This window comes from Triturus cristatus, chromosome 4_2 (assembly GCF_964204655.1).
Source record: "Triturus cristatus chromosome 4_2, aTriCri1.1, whole genome shotgun sequence".
Classification (NCBI taxonomy): Eukaryota; Metazoa; Chordata; class Amphibia; order Caudata; family Salamandridae; genus Triturus; species Triturus cristatus.
In genome coordinates this window covers 475123913-475147975 of record NC_140586.1, presented here as the reverse complement: position 1 = coordinate 475147975, position 24063 = coordinate 475123913, and positions in this window count along the sequence as shown.

The following is a 24063-nucleotide window of genomic DNA, read 5'->3' as shown; positions in this document are numbered from 1 at the left end:
TGTACTCGTCGCACACCCGATGAGGATCCTTCACAACATTCCTAAAATGGCAGCTGGGTTCCGTGCAGTGCTCGAGAAAGGTACACTTTGGGTGCGCGACTCCCCAAAAAAATTTGAGCAAAAAAAAACAATAAAGAAAATAATATAAATATATAAAAAAAATTAAACAAAAAAAAACAATATTTCAGTTTCAATATTTTAAAAAAGATTTTTTTTCCATTCATATTAAAAATATATGTAATTTAAAAAAAATATGTAAAAATAAATAGTTTAAAAAATGTAGAAAATCAGTATAAAAAAATAAATATAACTATTATACATTTAAACATTGTCTTTTAAAAAACCTTTGAAATTCACTGAAAAAACCATAGGTTTCAGACATGTTATAGTTAGGAATTAGCATTTAAAAAACCTTTGAAATTCACATAAAAAACATAGATTTCAGACATGTTATAGTGAGGAATTAGCATTTAAAAAACCTTAGAAATTCACTGAAAAAAATCATAGGTTTCAGGGCTGTTATAGTTAGCTGGACATTTCACGCATACCAAACCATTGAAATTCCACCTTTATAGTTAGTTCTGCTAACTATAACTCGTGCGTCCGCAATCCACTGCTGATGATGCCACATATTACATCATTCATGACATGGTCAGTGACATCACTGATGACATCTCAAATGACATCACTGATGACATCACTGATGACATCATCCACGTGACAATCAGATACACCTCACCATACACTAGTATAGCCTTTTATCACTCACTGTAAAACACAGAGTACCATATTTGAATCCATTGACACACCAATACAAGTTTCTAAAAACCCACTCAGTGATTCCTAGATCTACACACACATCTAATCACTTACCTATAGATTCACTCATACATGCTGTCTATGATCAATAGAACACTATCAAATATACTTATACACCTATATTGACATTACACACCAGCACACATCCTATTCACTTATGCAGTCATCCTACTCACTTATGCGAACAATGGATCATACTTACATTTAGTCAGCTACACACTTATACAAACACTACATCATTTATTTATACAGATAGTAACTAGTACTTAGTGTCTTATAAAATCACTACTACAAGTATACAGTCATCCATACAGTCAATGACACAATCACTGACTCTTATGTATAGTTTTTTATATACAACTGTCACATACACTGCCTTTCATTTTTTCTACTTCGTTGCACAAGTATCACTAAGAGATATATTTGCTCATCAACACAGTCATAAACATACTCACTCACCCAAACAACTGTTTCCACATGCTCTCTTAACCTCATATACCTAGTGAATCAACTATTCATACATCTTTGCACAGTCACACACCCCCCACACAACCACACACACATTCACTGTTCCATACAAATACTTAACTAACTAATCAATATCTAATATATACTTTATGTCGCAAGTAATCAACTGATGTAGCAGTTTACACAACTGACAGAGTGATACAGATATTCACACAGTTTAGTCACTATCTTATCTATTTAGTAAGACACTATAAATTAGTCACTTAACCAGTCAATCACACTGCTACTAAATCCTCCATCTACATATTTATATATCCACTCATTCTTCAATGCAGATTGCAATATTTAAATATCGAACCAAACCACATTCACTGGATGATGTCATCAGTGATGTCATCAGTGATGTCATTTGAGATGTCATCAGTGATGTCATCGGTGATGTCACTGACCATGTCATGAATGATGTAATATGTGACATCATCAGCAGTGGATTGCGGGCGCACAAGTTATAGTTAGCAGAACTAACTATAACGGAGGAATTTCTATGATTTTGTACGAGTGAAATGTCCAGTTAACTATAACAGCCCTGAAACCTATGGTTTTTTCAGTGAATATGTATATATATATGTATATATATGTATTACCTACTGCCGGTCACCAGTAGGTAGTTAAAGTTACAACCTAGTTTCCATAGGAAAAGCATTTTTTGATTTGCTAATAACTTTGGCGTCTTTCAACGAATCTTTGCGAAATTCTCCCCAAACAAGTCTATCCAGGTAAGCTGCTATCTTGAAAGTTTGGGGGTGATTCGTCAAGCGGGGGCTGAGAAAAAGGGGGGTCCCAAAACGCGTTTTCCCCATGTTAATTTCCCCAGGAAATTTTGTAACAAGCTACAGTACGAGAAATTCAAAGAATAAGAGTCAAAAAATCAATTTCCCATAGGAAACTTTGTGCAAGGCTAGAGCCGAAACTACTGAACGGAATTACACCAAATTTGGCAAAAAGTTAGTGCTTGGATCAGAAAGCGACCTTTTTTTTTTAAATGGTGTAAATCCATTCAGTAGTTGCTGAGAAAATAGAAAAATAAAAGTTTTGATATCTGGGCAAAGCCTAAGTCCCATGCACAAGCTTCACTGTGATTGGCTGTCAACACTCCAAACCAGGAAGTTTTGGCAACCATCTTGTGACTCGGTAGAAGCAAGTCACCAGAAAACAGAGAAACAAAGGTATAAAACAGGAGAAGGGGCAGGGTAGAAACACCCTGACACCCTAGGCCTGCTCAGGGATTCCCAGAAGGACCCTCAGGGTCAAAGAAAGCATTTAAAAAAAAATATATATATATATATATCGGCGCAATTTGCGTTGGGGTCGCGGGTTCCCGCGTTTTATTTTAATGAGATCCCGGGGTGGGATAGGTCCCGGGGGCATTTCTTAAAAAATAATAGCGTGGGCTCGCTGGGGCTGCTGGGGCCCACTGGGGTCCCCGCAGACCTGGGGCTTCACTCATGTTGGGAGGGGCGTTGCGCAGCCCCCCTCCTGAAGCCCTCCATGTGCTTATAACTTTGGCGTCGTTTGACAAATCTTTACTAAGTTTTACAGAAAGTTTATCTTTTTTGATCAGCTCATATCTTGAAAGTTTAGGGGTGTATTGAGGATGTACAAGTGTTGGGAGGGGGGTTGCACGGCCCCCCTCCTGGAGCACTCCATGTGCTTATAACTTTGGCGTCGTTTGATGAATCTTTACTACATTTTCCAGAAAGTTTCTCTATTTTGATCAGCTCGTATCTTGTAAGTTTAGGGTTGCATTGAGGACGTACAAGGTTGGTTGTTGATTGAAAGCAAGTTTATTGCGAGATATTTGCACCCACGACCGGAGCCATCCAGCTGCGAAGACATATTACAGGGTAATTGGTCAAGGGGGGGCTGAGACAAAGGGGGTCCGAAAAAGTGTTTTCTTAATGTTTTTTCCATAGGAAACTTAAGACAAGGCTACAGGTCAAACTGCTGAACGGAATTACGCCAAACTTGGCAGGGAGAAAGGTTTCGGTCCAGAAAGCACACGTTTGTTGAAATGGTGTAAATCTGTTCAGTAGTTTATGAGAACAGATGCAATGGAGGCAACGATCATGCAGGTCGATACCCAATACTGCTCCGACATCCCCCAGCAGGAGCTCCTTGTCTGCCATCCCCCTCACCAATACTCCCCACAAACAAATGTGACAGTCACGTTAGGTTGGACAAATAAGAATCTTAGTCCTATATGGATTTACATATACAAAAATGTATTTAAAAAAACAATAACAAATAAAACTATGTACAGCCTTGTCGTGTCATCACCGGACCATTTGTAAATCCCAGCCTGCAAGACAAAAAGAAGGATACGATGGTGTGTCATGCGTCAAAGAAACAGTGAGAGAGGAAGAGAGACAGAAAGAGTGAGAGAGAGGAGAGAAAGAGTGAGAGAGAGGAGAGAAAGAGTGAGAGAGAGGAAGACAGTGCAAGAGTGAGAGAGAGAAAGAGAGAAAGAGTAAGATACAAGGAAAAGAGAGAGAAACAGTGTGAGAGAGAGTAAGAGAAAGAATGAGAGAGAGGATGAGAGAGAGAAAGAATGAGACAGAGACAGAGAAAGAGAGCAAGTGTGAGAGAGAGAAAGGAAGAGATGGAGAGGGAGAGTTGACACTGGAGAAAATCTTCGCAGCTCACCTTTGTGCCATCGGTGTGTCTCCAACCACGTGCCGGGACACAGTGCACCTTCAAGTTTAGTCATCTGAAAGATAGTATAGAATTAGTAATTGCAGAGTACATACAACTGCTTACGCCTATTTCTCTATTTGGCAATGCACACTCAGGTTGCTGCAGTCCATCCACTCCCACTGCTCGGAGGTGTCTGCGCGCTCAGGCTGCTGCACACTATCCACTCCCACCACCAAGAGGTGACTGCCCGCTGCTGCGGAAACAAGCCTCTCTGCTCACCTTCTGCCACCGGCGTGTGTGTAAGAGGGTTCACCACATGTCGAAGCAACTTTCTGAGGCGTTGTCAGGATGGCCATGCATCATCGCAGGTTGTACACGCGTTCTGCTTTGGTGGTGTTGGGGGGACGTCCATTCGTGAATCACAGTCTGTTAGATAAAAAGCAAGATATGATTCTGCGATATGCGTCCATCAAAGGAGAGAGAAAGAGAGAGAGAGAGAGAGAGAGAGAGAGAGAGAGAGAGAAAGAAATAGTGAGAGGAAGACAGAGAGAAAAAGAAAGAAAGAGTGAGAGGAAGACAGAGAGAAAAAGAGAAACAGTGGAAGTGAGAGGAAGAGAGAGAGAAAAAGAAAGAAAGAAAGAGGAAGAGGAAGAGAGAGAAAAACAGTGAGAGAGAGGAAGAGAGAGAGAAAAGAGTGAGAGAGAGGAAGAGAGAGAGAGAAAGAGTGTGAGAGAGGAAGAAAGAGAGAAAGAAAGAGTGAGAGAAATGAAGAGAGAGAGAGAAAGAGTGGGAGTGAAGAAGAGAGAGAAAGAAAGAGTGAGAGAGAGAGAGGAAGACAGAGAAAGAGAGAAAGAATGCGATATAAGGAAGAGAAAAAGAGAAAAACAGTGTAATAGAGGAAGAGATAGAGAAACAGTGTGAGAGAGAGAAAGAGAGAGAAAGAGTGAAAGAGAGAAAGAGAGAGAAAGAGGGAATTAGAGAAAGAGGAAGAAAGAGAGAAAGAGTGTGAGAGAGAAAGGAAGAGATAGAGAGTGAGAGAGAAACAGTGTGAGTGTGAGTGACAGAAAGGAAGAGATGGAGAGGGAGAGGGAGTGTTGACACTGTGGGAAAAATCCTCACAGGTCACCTTTCTGCCACCGGTGTGTCTCCAACCACGTGCCGGGATATAGGGCAGCCCTTAAGATTAGTCATCTGAAACATAGTATAGAATCAGTAATGGATGAGTACATATAAGTGCACAATTTGTGAATCGCAGCCTGCAAGACAAAATGAAAGATAAGATGGTGCGTCATGCGTCCAGCAAAGGAGAGAGAGAGAGAGAGAGGAAGAGAGAGAGAGAGAGAAAGAAAGAAAGAGTGAGAGAGGGAGGAAGAGAGAGAAAGAAAAAAGAGTGAGAGAGAGGAAGAGAGAGAAAGAAAGAAAGAAAGAGTGAGAGACAGAGGAAGACAGAGAAAGAAAAAAGAGTGAGAGAGAGAAAGAGTGAGATACAAGGAAGAAAGAAAGAGAGAAACACTGTGAGAGAGAGGAAGAGAGAGAGAGAAAGAGTGAGAGAGAGGAAGAGAGAGAAAGAAAGAATGAGAGAGAGAGGAATAGACAGAGAAAGAGAGATAGAGAGTGAGACGGAGAAAGGAAGAGATAGAGAGTGAGAGAGAGAGAAAGAGTGTGAGTGACAGAAAGGAAGAGATGGAGAGGGACAGTGAGTGTTGACACTCTGGAGAAAATTCTCACAGCTCACCTTTCTGCCACCAGTGTGTCTCCAACCACATGCCGGGATATAGGCCAGCCCTCAAACGTAGTAAGGAATCAGTAATGGATGAGTACATTGAAGTGCACAATTTGTGAATCACAGCCTGCAAAACAAAAGGAAAGATAAGATGGTGCATCGTGCATCCAGCAAAGGGGAGAGAGAGAGAGAAAGAGTGAGAGAGAGGAAGAGCGAGAGAAAGAAAGAAAGAGTGAGAGAGAGAGGAGGACAGAGAAAGAGAAAAAGAGTGAGAGAGAAAGAGTGAGATACAAGGAAGAAAGAAAGAGAGAAACAGTGTGAGAGAGAGGAAGAGAGAGAGAGAGAAAGAGTGAGAGAGAGGAAGAGAGAGAAAGAAAGAACGAGAGAGAGGAAGAGACAGAGAAAGAGAGATAGAGAGTGAGAGAGAGAAAGGAAGAGATAGAGAGTGAGAGAGAGAGAAAGAGTGTGTGACAGAAATGAAGAGATGGAGAGGGAGAATGAGTGTTGACACTGTGGAGAAAATTCTCACAGCTCACCTTTCAGCCGTGGTGTGTCTCCAACCATGTGCTGGGATATAGGGCAGCCCTCAAGCGTAGTCATCTGAAACATAGTATGGAATCAGTAATGGATGAGTACATACAACTGCGCATGCCTTAATCGCTGTCCCGACTTTGTGTATCCAGGCTAGTGTACCCCATCCACTTCCCAGAGGTGTCTACTCACTGCTGAACACCCAGTCCCATTGCCCAGAGGTGTATGACAGCCACTGCGCACTCAGGTTGCTGCACCCCATGCACTCCCACTGCCTGGAGGTGACTGCGTGCCGCTGCGCACCCAGGCTGCTGCACCCAGGCTGCTGCACCCCATCGACTCTCACTGCCCAGAGGTGACTGCCTGCCACTGCGCAAACAAGCCTCTCTGCTCACCTTACACCACCAGCATGTGTCAAAGAGGGTCCACCATATGCTAAAGAAACCTCCTCACCCTTTGTGTACACGCGGCAAACTGAGCTCACAATTCAGATTGATTTTTGATTGCAGGATGGCCACGCATTATCGCAGGCCTGCAAGACAAAAAGCAAGATAAGATTGTGCGTCATGCGTCCATCAAAGGAGAGAGAAAGAGAGATAGAGAGAGAAAGAAAGAGTGAGAGCAAGACAGAGAGAAAAAGAAAGAAAGAGTGAGAGGAATACAGAGAGAAAGAGAGAAATAGTGAGAGTGAGAGGAGGAGAGATAGAAAAAGATAGAAAGAGTGAGAGGGAGACAAAGAGAATGAGATAAAGAGTGAGAGAGAAAAAGAGAGAGAGAAACAGTGAGAGATATGAAGAGAGAGAAAGAGAGAAACAGGAAGAGAGAGAGGAAGAGAGAAACAGTGTGAGAAGAAGAGAGAGAGAGAAAGAGTGTGAAGGAGAGAAAGGAAGAGATGAACAGGGACAGTGAGTTCCCATAATGTTGACAAAACCCTCACAGCTCACCTTTACGCCACCACTGTGTCTCCAACCACGTTCCAGGACCTAGTGGAGCGCTCAAGCTCCCACATCTGAAACATAGTACTGAATTAGTAATGGGATAGTATATACGACTGTGTACGCCTAAATCGCTGTGCCGCCATTGTGTATCCACTCCCGCCGCCCAGATGTATTTGCCCACTGCTGCGCACCCAGGCCTGACTTCTCACCTTTTCGTGAACAGGGTAACCTCTACATCAGGCAGTCCCGCTCCGCAGGCCAACAGGTCTCACATTTGGGGCTGCGTCTTGATTTTGCAATGGCAGAGGACATACTGGTGCACCTATCATCATTGCAGGTTGCACACCTGCTCAGTCCGTGCGGTGCCACTAACTCAGTGACCAGTGAGGCCCCCCTGTTCGATGGCTCAGGCCTACATGAGGTGTTCGGACCACCAGGACGGGTCATAACAGTGCATGGGGTGGGAGCAACTCTAAAATGGTGTAGAGCATGGGTGCCGAGTCTTTTTTATTGGTAGGGTCACGTGTCTTGTGACGCCTGTGCTGGATGGGTGTAGTGTGGGTGTATACCAGCAGTGAGGGAGTGGATGTGGCATACTGATAACTAGACTTGTGACCAACAGTACTGTAATCATCCAGTCTCTACGTAAGCACTTGTACAATAACCAAGACAAAGTTACATAACCAAAGTTTTCTCCCACTGTCAAAGGTAAGTTGGTTGCACACGCTGTCCAGAGCACAATGTAATGTAGTAGGGCCCAGGGGCAGCATGTTGCATACATGATGAACACACGGACACAGATAGATAGTGGAACTGGGTACAGGCACGTGCGCTCGACTCCTTTTTATTACCAGGGTCACATGTCCAGTGACGTCTGTACGGGATGTGTGTGGGGTGAGTGTAAGCCTGCCCTCTGGGAATGGTTGGTGCTAGCAACAAGTAGAACAGTAATCATTGGATCAGACACAGAGATTCAATCGTAAAGGGTCAATGATTTGTTCTGCACTAAGATAGGGGCACCAGATGTGAAATAATACACAAAAGATTCTATTGTAAAGGGTCTATGACTTGTGGTGCACTGAGGTAGGGGCACCATATGTGAAATTATACACAAAATATTGTATGATAAAGGGTCCATGAGTTGTGCTGCACTGAGATAGGGGCATTCAGCGTGTGCGCAGCCAGCGATGATGCGTGGTCCGGGCAGGCCGCACTGGGAGCAATGTCTCTTGACTACTGGACTGCGTCACCGGTTATTGCGACTCAATGTGAATTGTGAGCCCTGCTATCCGCAATGTAGATGGAAGGCAGTAGTCAGCACGGACATCGAGGAATGCTTTTTGTCACTTCCTCTTGATAAAATCCGAGGACATAGAGTACAATTCTGTCTGCAATTAATAAATCATGTCTCAATGTTAATTGTGAGCTCTGCTGACTGCAGTGTAGGTAACAAAAGATGAAATATGTATGGAATACATTGTCGAAATGTGTAGGTTTTGGAGACATTATAGTTAGTTGCCTACTGGACTCTGAAATTCATGAATCAAGACTGAATTCGAACTGTGACCTCTGCTGGCCACAGTCTAGACTGCCATTCAATGTTCCTTTGGACTTGCAGGATGAGTTTCGTTATTGTAGTAAAGCTATAATTGATATCAAAAAAGTTCTTGAAGCAAGGATACAAAAAGGATATTATTTAGGTTTTGAAGACGTTGTAGTTAGTTGCCTACTGGGGTATGTAATTAATGAATAAACACACAATTTTAATTGTGAGCCGTGCTCACCGCAGTGTAGGCCACAGGCAGCGGTCAGCAAGGGCCCACAGCCACGTGGCGTTCAGTAGAGCTGCACAGTTATTGCCAATTCAGTGTGTGTGCAGTAGGCCTGGGCGAAAATTTCGTTCCGTTCGCGGAAATTGCGATAATTTGACATTTTCGCGTTCCACGGAGAGCGCGAAAATGTCAAAATTTCCGGTTTCCGCAGCTTGGCGATAATTTGTTTCTTGCTCGCGCTGTAAAATAATACATTCTCGCGCGCGCGCGATCGCCTTACCTGAATCCCTGCGTTCCCCGACAAGTTTTCTTGATCCGGTCGCGTTCTCCATGAGATGTTGTATTGTTTTTAGCCATTTGCGCTGTCTCGCGACAGTTCACGCCCGCAGTGACGTCATGCGTCGCGCGATCACGTCTTTCTTCTTGCGATCATGCACCGCGAGATAACTCAAAACAAGATGGCCGCGCCCGCAAGCAACCACATGGGTAAGTTGGCGACCCGCAACCATGCAGAAAATCTCGCGAACATGCGGGAAAAAAACTTCCGCATCTTCGCGATATTTCCGCTTGTTTGCGATAATTTTAAACATTTTAGCGATAATTTGCGAAAGTTAATTTCGCAAATTCCGCCCACCCCTAGTGTGCAGCCAGCGATAATAAGTGGTGCACTGAGTTATTGGCACCTGAATCAACCAGCGTGTGCGCACCCTGCGATGATGCGTCGTCCGAGAGGGTTGCACTGGGAGAAATGCCTTTTGCATACTGAATTCTGCCTTAATAAGTCCACGTGGTGATGACTTGTGGTGCACTGAGTTAGTGATACCTCCGGCGCTCAGCGGGTGGGCAGCCTGCGATGATGCCTGGTCCGGGCGGGCCGCACTGGTAGCAATGTCTGTTGCCTACTGGACTGCGTCATCTGCAATCGCAACTCAAACTGAATTGAGAGTCGTGCAGTCCGCAATGTAGATGGAAGGCAGTAGTCAGCACAAACATCGAGGAATGCTTTTTGGCACTTCCTCTTGACAAAATCCGAGGACAGAGTACAATTCTGTCTGCAATTAATAAATCATGTCTCAATGTAAATTGTGAGCTCTGCTGACCACAGTGTAGGTAACAAAAGATGAAATATGTATGGTATACATTGTCGAAATGTGTAGGTTTCGGGGATGTTATAATTAGTTGCCTACTGGACTCTGAAATTAATAAATCAAGACTGAATTTGAATTGTGAGCCCTGCTGACCACAGTGTAGGCCGGAGGCAGCGGTCAGCACAGGCCCACAGCCACGTGGCGTTGACTTTAGCTGCACAGATTGGGAGCATTTGGTTTTCTCAACCGATTGTAGTCTCTTACACAATTTGCATCGGTACTAATCTTGAATTGTGAACCTTGCTGACCACAGTGTAGAATGGAGGCAGTGGTCAGGAAGGGTCCACAGCCACGTGATGTTGACTTGAGCTGTATAGAGTTAGTGGTAGGTGTGGCGCTCAGCATGTGCGTAGCCAGCGATGATGCATAGTGTGGGCGGGCCGCACTGGGAGGAATATCTTTTGTGTAATGAATTCTGCCTTAATAAGGCCAAGTGACGATGAGTTGTGGTGCACTAAGTTAGTGGTACCTCTGGCGCTCAGCGTGTCCACAGACAGCGATGATGCGTGGTGTGGGCGGGCCTCACTGGGTGGAATGTATCTTTCCTACTGGACTGTGTTATCTGCAATCGCCACTCCATCTGAATTCTGAGCCCTGCTATTCACAGTGTAGTTTGAAGGCAGTAGTCTGTACAGACATGAGTCTGCGGTGCTGTGCTGCTGTGTTCACAGGGGGCCTGTGTCGAGGAGGCCGGCGGATATGGCAGCAGCTACGTGGCAGGGTGAGGGCTACTGCTCTGGTAGACGCGTTGGCTTTCACACAAGTGAACCACACCCAGAGTCCCAGCATATTTATTCACACTTCTATTCTGGAGTGGCGTATGTTGGACCAGCCCACTGCGCTTCTGCTTGCAGGGGAGGACGACACAGGTACATGACCGAGATCTTCCCCACTACCTGAGGTAACATGGTTGTGTCCGCTGTCCACAACACTACAAGCACCAGCAGTATATGTACACATGGAGAGGTTGGTGCTCTGCATAGTGAGGTCTGTCCAGCACATCACCGCTATACTTAGTATTGTGGGCATTATTATTGGTGGGTGACTTGCGTCATTCACACATGTTTGGTTGCCACATCTCGCAACATTCAGCTATTGTGTGGCTGAGGGGCCATGTCATTTTTGGAAGGTCCACTGTCCTGTTGTGCCCTTCCTCGGTAGTAGTGTGGGGGTGGTCCAGGGGGGAGGTCCTGAGGGTGGTGGCAGTGGGTTTTGTGGCCTTCCTGGGTGTCAGAGGTGCATTATCAGTAGCTCTATGACATGTGTTGGTCTTCAGATGTGATTCTGGGCTGCGCTCCCTTTCACACTGTAGGTAGTCATCCTACTTTACACCAGTAAAAAGCAGATGGTACATTCCTACTGCTAAGGCAGCTTATCGCCTGTTTTTGGGACGCACTGCAGATTTGGCTGCTCATTGAAAATATCGGGAAGTGGTGTTTTCGTGTTATTTTTGTACAGGAACGCCTACTCTGCATATTATTTCCGTTAGTTGTTGCTCTCATTTGTGCAATTTTCTTTTGCGGAAGATATTTCTGGAAAACTGGCGATATCGCCTGTTTTCACCAGGTTGAATATGGAATGATAATTTAAAATCACTGAAAAAACCATTGGTTTAATGAACATTATAATTAGAAATTAGCATTTAATAACCCTTTGAAATTCACAAAAAAAACATAGGTTTCAGGGACGTTATAGTTACAAATTAGCATTTAAAAAACCTTTGAAATTCACTGATAAAAACAGGTTTCAGGAATGTTATAGTTAGTTAGTTGCACATTTCACTCGTACAAAACCATAGAAATTCTGACATTATAGTAAGTAGAGCTAACTATAACTCGCGCCCCCATAATGCACTGATGATGATGTCACATATTACATCACTCATGACATGGTCAGTGTCCTCAATGATTACATCACTGATGACACCTCAAATGACATCACTGATGACATCATCCACGTGATAATTTGATGCACCTCTTCACACCCTAATATAACCTTTGATACACCCACTCTAAAATACTGACTACCATTTTCTAAACCATAGTCAAATCAATAGCAGTTACTATATACCCACAGGCAACTTCCTAGTTATACACACACATTCATTAATTTACCCATACAGTAACACATACATGCAGTCACTCATCAATATAGCACTATTATATGTAGTCATACACCTATACAAACACTCATACAACGTCACTAATCCACAGAGTTATTGACACACGTAGCTAGTCATGTAAAGAATCTATAACACTGCCATTTATTCACCTATACAGTTATACATTCAGTATCTAACCTATTTATACAAATTGTAACATATACTGACTCTCTTATACAATCACTGACCCAAGCACACATTCATTTATACAGCCACTCTCACAATTACTCACTATCACATAGAGTCATTTATATACTCTAACACTCACATATACTGCCTTTCACATATGTAGTTACTCAAAAACAGGTCCTAGGAAGCTTGTTTCCGGTCCAGGGAAGACATGGCTTGGCAGTTTGGGCTGGACTGTTCCCATGAGGCACAGGGTCAGACTGATTTGCATATGGCCATGTCTGAACTGGGGTGGCAGAGTGGGCTAAAGAACGGTGATGGATTAAACCCAGATCAGTTAACTGGGGGTGAGTGCTTGCAATGTTCAACACTCCGTCCATCATTTCCTTTGGTTTTTGCTTTGTTTGCCATAAGTTGGCAGGGTATGCTCAGATGTGAGTCCCTTGTTCACTTTGCTACTGGATTCAAGCAAGCCTGGCTGAAGACGGCTGAAATGCCAGAAACCGGTCCTAGGAAGCTTGTTTCCGGTCCAGGGAAGACATGGTTTGGCAGTTCGGGCTGGACTGTTCCCATGAGGCACAGGGTCAGACTGATTTGCATATGGCCATGTCTGAACTGGGGTGGCAGAGTGGGCTAAAGAACGGTGATGGATTAAACCCAGATCAGTTGACTGGGGGTGAGTGCTTGCAATGTTCAACACTCCGTCCATCATTTCCTTTGGTTTTTGCTTACTCACACATATACCAGTGAGATATACATTCACTCTCCAACACAGTGATTCACACACACACTCGCCAAAACAGCTATTTAATGGATATAATATAAGACCTTCACAGTCCTGGAATGCCACCGTCTCAACAAATTTCAGGTACGGACCACAACGTGCTTGATTGCATCAAAGTGCTTTTATTGCAAAATTGGCAGCATGAATGAACTGAGGCAAAAGCTCAGCATGACGCGTTTCGACAGTTTAACCACTGTTTTGATCATATATATATATGTATATATTCACTGAAAAACCATAGGTTTCAGTGATGTCATCAGTGATGTCACTGACCAAATCATGAATGATTTAATATGTGACATCAGCAGCAGTGCATTGCAAGGGCGAGAGTTATAGTTAGCTTAAGTAACTATAACAGGGAATTTCTATGGTTTTGTACAAATGAAATGTCCAACTAATTATAACATCCCTGAAACCTATAGTTTTTTCAGTGAATTTCTAAGGATTTTTTAAATGCTAATTTCTAACTATACCGCACCTGAAACCTATGGTTTTTTCAGTGAATTTCAATGTTTTTTTAAATGCTAAGTTCTATCTTTGCCTACAAAGTTAGGACATGTGAAGAAAGAGGAAGAAAAGCGCAGAAAGAAGCAAGACAAATGCAGAAAGAACCAACAGAAATCCAGAAAGACGAAGAAAAGTGCAGGAAGAAGCAAGAGATGTGCAGAAAGAAGCAACAGAGGAGCAGAAAGTCCTCCTGTGCCCCCAACTTTTTAGTGACGGGTACTGGTGGTAACTGATTCTGACTAACCAGGACCGGGGCCAGTGCTATGCTAAGAGACACTTAGAATACTGTGAAAACACCTACATACACAAGGGAACACTATGCATTGGGGTACCCCTGTAATTAGCATGACCTCCTCTGTATTTGCCATGAGTTAGTGCCTGGGTCATTGCATGAGTGCATGGGTAGTGACTGGATGATTAGAGTGCTGCAAAGACAGTGCATGGTGATTTTATAACTGCTTGGGATTTGGCGGAGTGATTGGATAAGTACATGATGCTGGATGGGTGATTTGAGGAGTGCATGGGTAGTGACAGATGGATTTCTAGAGTGCATGGGAACAACCTGGGTAATTGGAGGAGTGAATCAGTACTGTGTAGGGGGTTAGAGGTCTGCATGGGTAGTGCACAGGGGATTGTACCAGTGCATGAGTTAGTTCCTGGGTCATTCCATGAGTACATGTGTACTGACTGGAAGATTAGAGTACTGCATGGTGAATTTATAAGTGCTTGGGTTTTGGTGGAGTGATTGGATAAGTACATGGTGCTGGCTGGGTGAGTGAAAGAGTGCATGGGTACTGACAGGGCGATGGCTGGACTGCATGGGTAGTGCTCAGAGGATTGTAGCTGTGCATGTGTTAGTGCCTGGGTCATTGCATAAGTACATGGGTACTGATTGGATGATTAGAGTACTGCAAGGACAGTGCATGGTGAATTTATAAGTGCCTGGGTTTTGGTGGAGTGATTGTATAAGTACATGGGGCTCGCTGGGTAATTTGAGGAGTGCATGGGTAGAGACAGGGGGATGGCTGGACAGCATGGGTACTGCTCAGGCTATTGTAGCAGTGCATGAGTTAGTGCATGGGTCATTGCATGATTGCATGGGTAGTGACTGGATGATTAGAGTGCTGCAAGGAGAGTGTATGGTGAATTTATAAGTGTTTGGGTTTTGACGGAGTGATTGCATAAGTAAACACATGTCACATCAGGCCCCGCCCTTCACCACTGTGCAAACACACCCCCTGGTGGGTTTTAATTTGGGGGATTAATTCCCCTTGAATCCTGAGGGTCCCTGGGGGCCAACTAGCCAACCAGGTACCTCCAGTAAGCGCCACAGAGCTGCGTTGCAGAGAGGTGGTGCAAGGCCACGCCCCTTTTTACACCACTCAGAAATGCAACTCTGTGGCACTAACTGGACGTACCTGGTGGGTTAGTTGGTCCCCAGGGACCCTCAGGATTCAAGGGGACTTAATTCCCCAACTTAAAATGCACCACTGGGCGCGTTTGCACACTTGTCACATCAGGCTACGTCCCCTCCCTGCACCACTGTGCAAACGCACCCCCTGGTGTGTTGTAAATTAGGGGATTAAGTCCCCTTGAGTCCTAAGGGTCCCTGGGGGCCAACTAGCCCACCAACTACCTCCAGTAAGCAGCACAGAGCTGCGTTGCAGAGTGGTGTAAAAAGGGGGTGTGGCCTTGGACCACCTCTCTGCAAAACAGCTTCCTGGCGCATACTGGAGGTACCTGGTGGGCTAGTTGGCCCCCAGGGACCCTCAGGATTCAAGGCGACTTAATCCCCCAACTTTAATTTTTCCGGCTGGATTCGCGACCCCAGCGCGAATTCGGCGGATTATTTTTTTTTAATGCTTTTTTTGGCCCTGGGCATCCTTGTGGGCTCCCCTAAGCAGGCATAGGGGGTCAGGGTGTTTCTACCTGCCCCCTTTTCTTTTTTTTCACATTTGTTTTTCTGTTTTCTTGTGACTCGGTTCTTCCGAGTCACAAGATGGCTGCCAACACTTCCTGGGTTAGAGTGTTGACAGCCAATTAGAATAAAGCATGTGGTCGGGAGGGATCGCGACTACACTGCGGCGATAGATATAGAAACTTTTATTTTTTGCATTTTTTAGCAATTACTCAAAGGATTTACACCATTTAAAAAAAAGGTCGCTTTCTGATCCAAGCACTACCTTTTTGCCAAATTTGGGGTAATTCGGTTCGGTAGTTTCAGCTGTAGCCTTGCCCACATTTTCCTATGGGAAATTGATTTTTTGACTCTTATTTTTTTAATTTCTCAGCAACTACTGAATGGATGTACATCATTTAAAAAAAGGTCGCTTTTTGAACCAAGATCAATCTTTTTGCCAAATTTGGGGTGATTCCGTTCAGCAGTTCGGGCTGTAGCCCATCTCAAAATATCCTTAGTAAATTAACATGGGGAAAATGTGTTTTGGGACCCCCCTTTATTCTCAGCCCCCGCTTGATGAATCACCCCAAAACTTTCAGGATAGGAGCTGACCTGGATAGACTTTTTAGGGGGAGAAGTTCGCGAAGATTCACCAAACGACACCAAAGATATTAGCAAATCAAAAAATGTTTTCCCTATGGAAACTAGGTTCTAATATATAGATAGTTACATGCTGGTACAGATAGTAGGCCCATAACAAAAGTCTACAGGAACCCACTGGGTGGGCAGCGGCTCCGTCCAGGCCTCCAACACTGCGGCTACAGCTGAGGTGAATCCCCCAGGTGTCAGGCTGCACAGATGCCATAGGATATCAGCTGGCCATGACGGAGCCCCAGCAGTTACGTCCTGGCGGCCATGCTCCCTAGGCCACGCCCCATGTAGTACATTTTTTTTCAAAATAAGCTCTTTAGCATTTTTCCTATTTTATTCTACATTCCAAGTAGATATATAAAATGAATTTACATCAATATTTAATGGGAAAATATTTGTAATATTTATTTTGGTGTTTTTCTTTAAACTTTACCATGCAGAGATCTCCCCCCCGACTACAGAGTCTCCCTTTGGTAAAGTGTAGGACACATTTTAAAAAATATAGCCGGAAGGAGGTCATAAATAAGTTCAAGTTACCTTCAAAATAACATATTTTTATCTGATCATCTTGTGGCTGCATTCTACTTGCATTTCTTGGGTCAGCTGAGTTGAATGATTTTGGGCACTGAATTGAGCAAACACCTGAGACAGTGTATTTGTGAATCATTCCTCTCTCTCTAATCACATTTCTTCATTGGTATTGTAGTCGGTGGTCCTTTGCCTTCCTTTCTGTGTTTTTAAGAGGGAAATTTAAAGAGTATTTTGAGTCTTTTGTACTATCTGCTCAGTGGTATAAAGTTTGAGGGTGCAAGTTAAAACTTAAAGCAGCATTTTGGTATGTGCAAAACGTCTAACGTGTGTAGTAAAATGTCATTTTGTACGGGGCAGGTGTAGAATTGTGTATATTTTTTGTTTTTTAAGAAGACATTAAAAGTCTTCATGTTGTACACCTGACCATGGCAGAATATGTAGGACACATTTATAGGTATCTTGGTGGACCAATTATGTTCTAGTAGAGTTTATCTTATGTCATCTTCACTGTGAGAGAACTCAAAAAAGTTAAAACCTTGCATCTAACCACTTCCTGGTTTGCATTTCTTATGTAAAGCTTGTTAGAAGGACAAATAATACCATATAATATGTATTTTATCTTGCAGTTGGAGAATGTCTTGTGTGTTGCCTTTTTATTTGTATGTCAAAATTCCCTCCCCGATGTTCTTTGAGAATGTCACACACTTCCCACACTTGTCAATGGATTGGGTCCAGATTGCAAAGGTTTTTAATTGTTCTTTGAGTTTCGGGATTGACTCTGTGTATGATCTCAACACATGGGCTTTAAAGTTTTTTTATTTTCAGAGCAATAATTGGGCATGAAAAAGGTCACCTTAGAGTGGATTAAATGTGATACTTTTGATTAATGTTTTCCTTGAACTAATTTGTTGTAGGGCTGTACATTGTGATGCATACCACCAATGTCTGCTTATTTTTTCACCCTTTCTCAAGTAAGGTTTCACATGATGTGAATCAGGGCCTTTTATATGCATGCTTTAGTCTTTGGCTATGCTCTGTCTGGGAGCTTCCCTTTATAAGGTGTTCTGAGTGTTAAAAACCATCTTGTTTATTCACACAGTTTCTGTGCAATCTGAGGACCTGGCTGAAAAGTACATTGTCTCTCAGGTTGCTGAGGTGAAAGCTGTTGTAAATCACTAAACTATTCGCACATGTCAATTTAGAGTACAGTATAATTTCTAGAGATCTAGCTCCTAATATTACTGCATAGGAGCATGCCATTGCAGTTCGTTTTGTTTAAAGGTAGAAGTCACTTTTGAACAGGTGCTTTGGTCAAGGAACTCTTTTCTAGAGATGTGATGAATTCAGTTAGTACTTAATGTGGCCTTCAATGTAAAGATGAATGATTCCAAGAGCTTCTTCTTGAGAGATATTAGTATAAAGTGAGACTATGTCAAATGTAACCATTTGTTTTTCTTTGTCAAATGGGTCACCTTCAATATGTTCAATTAAATCTGCATCCTGGAGGTGTGATGTTCTAGTCTCCACAAAAGGGTTTGAGAAAGAATTCAGCATACTTAAAAGTGGTTTTAAAATGGATTTGTATCCTGATAGCAAAGCCTTCCAGGAGGATCATTGGAGTCTTTATGTATTTTGGGAAGAAGATACAGAAGCAGCATTCTTGGTGTTTTATTCTGCAGAAATTCAAATTCCTTTAGGCTGATCCATCCTACTGCTCTGCAAATCTCTATTTGCGATAGTATTGTAGATCAGATACGGTCTTAAAACCCTCATTAATGTGTTCATCCTTATTGAGTGTTAAGATTGCTCCATCTCTTTTGGCATGTCTATGCACAAAGCCCATGAAGTTGGTATCAGGTTCAGTTCTTCGTCTAGATCATTGTCCACAGTTTGTAAATGATCATAGACAGCGAAAGTGTTTGACAAGTGGAAGCGTTCTAACTTAACATGAGGATGAACAAAATTACATTATTTATTTATTTATTTATTTATTTAATATTTATTCAGGAGTTTTATTTAGTGCTAGCCAGACCTGAAGGTATCGGAGGGCTTTACAACACTTTGTAACGAGGAAAACACATATTATAGCAGTAGTAAACAGGATGCCACAAGGCGTATTAGAGGTATTTGTGCGTTGTACAACACTAGAGGCTGGGAAGTCACATAGTCTCGTACTAATGGGCACAGTGGTTGAAGCCGCGCACCCTTCCAATCAGGGGGGATAATAGGAAGGAGTCGGGATAGGAATGAGGTGGAGGTTTTACCCAATATATTCTACTTAATGGCAACAAGACATCTTTCATTGTAGATGCTGGTAATACCATTAATGTCACAACAGACACTGAGTTTCATAAACTACAAGACGACACCAGTCTTATACCAGCTGATGTCCACATATTTGCTTGTTGATCAACATAGCCTCTCATGTGTCCTGGGTAGTTCATTCCTGCTGTTACATATGCTAATCGTTGTTCTGAATTTGATGTATATGCCTTTGAGGCTGCTGCTGGCACTGGTTGCCTGCTAAGGTTTGAACCATCAGTGATAATGGCTCTATTGTGATTGCTAGTCAACTGGTAGCAAATATGACTATCCCTAATGAAATAGATGCAGCAAGGGATTTTTGTAAACTAGTCTTGAGTATAAGCAAATTAAAGAATCAACAAATTCACCAACACATTGACAAATTGGTTATTATTTAGTATTCAACAAGTGGAAGATGAAATGCTTCAGAAAGGCAACATTGAACATATACAAGTGCCTAGCTCATGGGTTACACCCAATTACCAAGTACCCAAATAGCTACTATCTAGCAACATATGTATCTGTGTGGACATATGTCAGCCAAAATTAAAGAGAGAGGGATATTGCTCCTGGCATGCAAAACGCAATTCATCTTCTAGATGGCTCACGATTCTTCTCAAACCATGATCTGAACAAGAGATATCACGAATTTGAAGTGCAAGACAACTTTGGATATATTACCATTTTTGCAGCCCATCTGGACTTATTCGGACACAAACAGCTTAGTTTTGGAGTAACATTGGCAGCTGAGGTTTTTCAAGAGGAGCTCCAAAGGATAAACAGACCTACATAACTACCTGAATAACAGCCACAACATATACTAATAATTGGCAAATCATGTGATGAACATAATGGCACACTAGTATACATTTATAGAACTCTACAAGAAATCCCATCAAAGAAATACAAGTGCATTTTTTGAAAGAAATTCTTGGAGGTTTATGGTCACATTTAGTTTCACAAATCCATGTGTCTAGATCTTGACAAGGTGTCAACCCTCACCTCTGTACCAGTTCTTGATATTGTTTCATCTATTTGTTCATGTCTAGGGAAGCCTGCGCCAGTGATTGCTACGTACCTTATGTTGGGTTCATTTGCACCCATTTGAGAGAACGGAGAAACAAATGACACATGAACAAGCAGTCAATTAACTGCCATTATGCATTCAAAGCAATTCAAAACAATTCTGTTGAAAATATCTGAAGCTTAGAAGCTGCTACATTTTGACCCCTCCCAACAAACAGAAATATCAGTTGGTGCATTTTCAGTGACTCTGGTCATGATCCTGGGCCTGGAGGCACGATGGACACTGATCCAGAAGCACTACAATGAATGGTCGCTTATGTCAGTCATTGTCTGGCCGATAGAGAGAAGTAATCCTCACAAGCAGAGAAAGAAGCCCCGCCTGTGGTCTGGGCATGTGAACATTTCAACCTCTTCATATATGGAAAGATTTCATTTTTGTTACTAACTATCAAGCTCTTCTTACAATGTTTGGCAACCAAAAATCAAAAGTGCCTCTGAGAACAGAATGATGGAGTCTCAGACTTCAAGACTATCAACTCAGGATCATTCTCTGGCTAGAAAAGATCAAAATCCTACTGATTTTGTGTCAAGATTTCTTCTTGGAATGTGTGACACCAAACTCTAAGTGGAATAAATTTGTCCTGTTGCTCTCAATGTCTGCAAAACATTTGTTGTTGACCTGAAGTAGATAGACCTAGAATAATGGTGCAAAAACACCTGCACGGTAATTGGAAGGACTTAAAGAACTTTCAAAATGTTCAAATATAACTGGCCTGAAATAGATGGAGAGTCATTTGGAAGGCAGTTGTCCTTTGATTTCACATTCCCTTTGGAAGTGAATAGTGCAATGAGCTCAGGAATGGCACTGCTGTATCAGTGCCTCTAAAAGATTGCTATGCTAAATGTTGTGGCTGAACTGGTAGAGATGATAGGGACTGTCGCATCTGTCAGAGCCAGAGAAAAGGCAGTCCTCCTCAACCACTACAAATGTCTAAAGCACCATCTGAGATTTGGAGAGAATTGGAGATTTGCATGTTCAGATACATTGTTACTGAACAGCACTTCCGAGTCATCATGGAGGATTGTTTGAGTTTTCTTGAGGTCATGGGTGGCCCTAACACCACCAATGAAACAGCAAAATCTGCCATTTATAGAATCATCTCTACATTTGGCATTCAGGCCATAATGAAGCCCAATGACAGACCTCCTTCAATGGATAAAACCTAAAGGATTTTGCTCTTTGCCTATGCTTAACCCCTTGTGTGCCACGCCCTTTCCCCGCCCTGTGCCGGGCGTTGCATTAGCGGGCGGGGTTCATGACGAGCTGGACTCGTCATGGGCATAGCGCGACCGTGCTCCATGACGAGTCCAGCTCGTCATGGGCACAGAAGGGGTTAAAGCATGATAAGATCAAAGGCAATGTACAGCACGTTATTTACATGTGAAGCAGGAGCTTCAAATTGCAATAGCTGCACATTCGCCAGTCTCTGAGAGGGTCGGACAGGGCTATAGGGCAATCTGGCACTGCCAAAGGGGCTTGTCTGACAGGTCAGTAAGTAGTACGTTTTTGTGGCTGTTTATGGGCCTGTTTTATGGTCTGTTGGGCTGATTTTTACTGTTGATTTCCTAGACATTAAAACAAACTGCCTGCAGCAACCTAAGATCCATGCAGTCTTCCATACATTGCAAAACATGTATACATTGTGTCTTTACAAATTTCAAAACTGGTCAGATTTGTCTAAATCACTAACGCGGCCACTTTTATTTTGGTGCCCGGGCCTATTTTCTGCCCCAGTCCGACCCTGGTATTTGAAATTTGGTGCAGTTACATGATTATGAGGATGAGCCACACAGTGCCACAGGAGCTCAGTTCTGGAAGGAAACTTTGAACCAGCATTTCTCATATATCAAAGTGAAAATCAAAGTCACCTGCAAAATGGGGTTTTACATCACCTGGTGCAAAGGAGAAGATGAAGTCAATGGTAGGTATTAGTGGAAATTCATCCAGACTTTGTAACTGAGATCAGATGCAGAGCTAAAGATTTTTGAAAAGTGACTCTAACTTTTACCTTAAACCGTGCTTAGTCACTGATATTAAATGGTGTATGATCACTGCATGGAGAAATGAATACATGATCACACAAAACGCATTGGATTGGATTTCTGTGCTCTTAATAGAGCTCTTGTAAACTCTCATTAGCTGAGGTATTTTTTCTTGTAAACTCTCATTAGCTGAGGTATTTTGGGATTTTGAAGTTCTTCTAAAACTTCCTGTCATTTCTGCTGCATCCAATGACTCTGTCAACTCACCGGACAGCTCCAAAGAAACTCTTGGTCTCAGTGCTGATGTTCCCCTTGTTGTCATTTCCCTCTTCCTCTGTCTTCTCAACCTGGTTGTGAGGTGAAGGCTCAACAAAAAAATGGTGAAACTATGGACTTATAGTTGTTATTTAAGTCATGTGGGACATCATGTTTCCTGCCTTATAAGTGCTTCACATCCAATCATGAGGTACTTCCCCCTGCTTCAAGAAGATGCGGAGTCGGGAAGAAAACGGCAATGTGCAACAGTCAGGAGGCTGTCTCTTATCCACACTTGTATGAGGGGAACTGCCTCTTCACCTACATAAAATGGGTCCTCTGCTACCTATGTGCATTACAGCACATTGAGACAAAATAACTCTTTCTCATTGCTCCTCAAAACACCTCCGAGATTCATTTAAGTGACCAACCGGACCGTACAGAGATTTGTGGCACCTTAATGCATCTGATCTCTGTCACGTGTTTGTTAAGCATTACGCATTTACATTTTAAAACATGTTTTAAAAGAAAATATGAAGAACCAATGAGCCATCCCTACTGGACAACGCAGTCCTAATTCACAAACATTTGCTCTTGTCACAGTTAGGCACAAAGCAGCAAATTAGGCTTTTAACTCATAATGATTTTCTAGATAAATCATTCCTTTTTTACTACATAAAATGTTAAAAGCTGTTAAACCATGCACGCTTTTAAGGAAGTGACTGGCAGAATAGCGGTGAAAGACAACTTAGGCTCTGATTCTAGGCATGGAGGAAAGTTCAACCTCTGCACAATGTCCTGTTTGCGCAGAGATCAGAACTGTACAACCAACATCCAACCTCCCCCATGTGAATGAAAGTAGGTCAGACCTGCTGAAATGCACCCGGAAAAAATCCCTGGCCTATTCTGATGCTTGCAAAAATTTACTGGGATAGCAACATCAGACCTCCTCTTAGGAACCACTAGTATGTCTTTAGACAGCTGGCTGAAGGTGAGAGCCCTCGCCTTGCAAGAGATAATAAAAAAATATACAAGTGCCTTGTTAGAATTTGAAATACAAAAAACTTTAAGTTCAGACATGGCAAGATTTAAAAGTAGAAAACTTGTATTCACTATACTCCAAGGGGTACATTCACAAGAACGTGTGGTAAGAGTAGCGTAGCGCAACTTTCAATATCGCAGCCTATCGCGGGAAAATAACCCTGTGTCAACGTGGAATTCACAACACGGCGGTACCATGCGATAGTCTGCTGAAAACGCAGAGAATGTCCGTGATACAACCACCCCGACGGAGATAAAAACACAAACCACAACACCCGAAAACCTGCGATGAGCCCTTCCGCGATGAGGAAAGTAGGGATAAGCAGCGTGAGGTCAGCAATACTCACGCGCAATGCGGGATCAAGAACAGCATACGGAAAATGCTACTGAACAAAATACAGCAACAGCGGAGTACCACGGATGCACCCTGGCCAACTGCAGAGGACAACATGCACACCACAACGTCCAAGCACCATGGAAGGACAGAACCGACAGGCACACCGCATGAAAGAGACCAGTGGCAGACAAATCAAAGCCGCAGGAGCGACACACCCACCGTGCAGCATACGCACATAAGCAGAAGTGCACCTCGACATTCGCAACATCCCGGTACAAACAGCAACCCCTCCACAACTGAG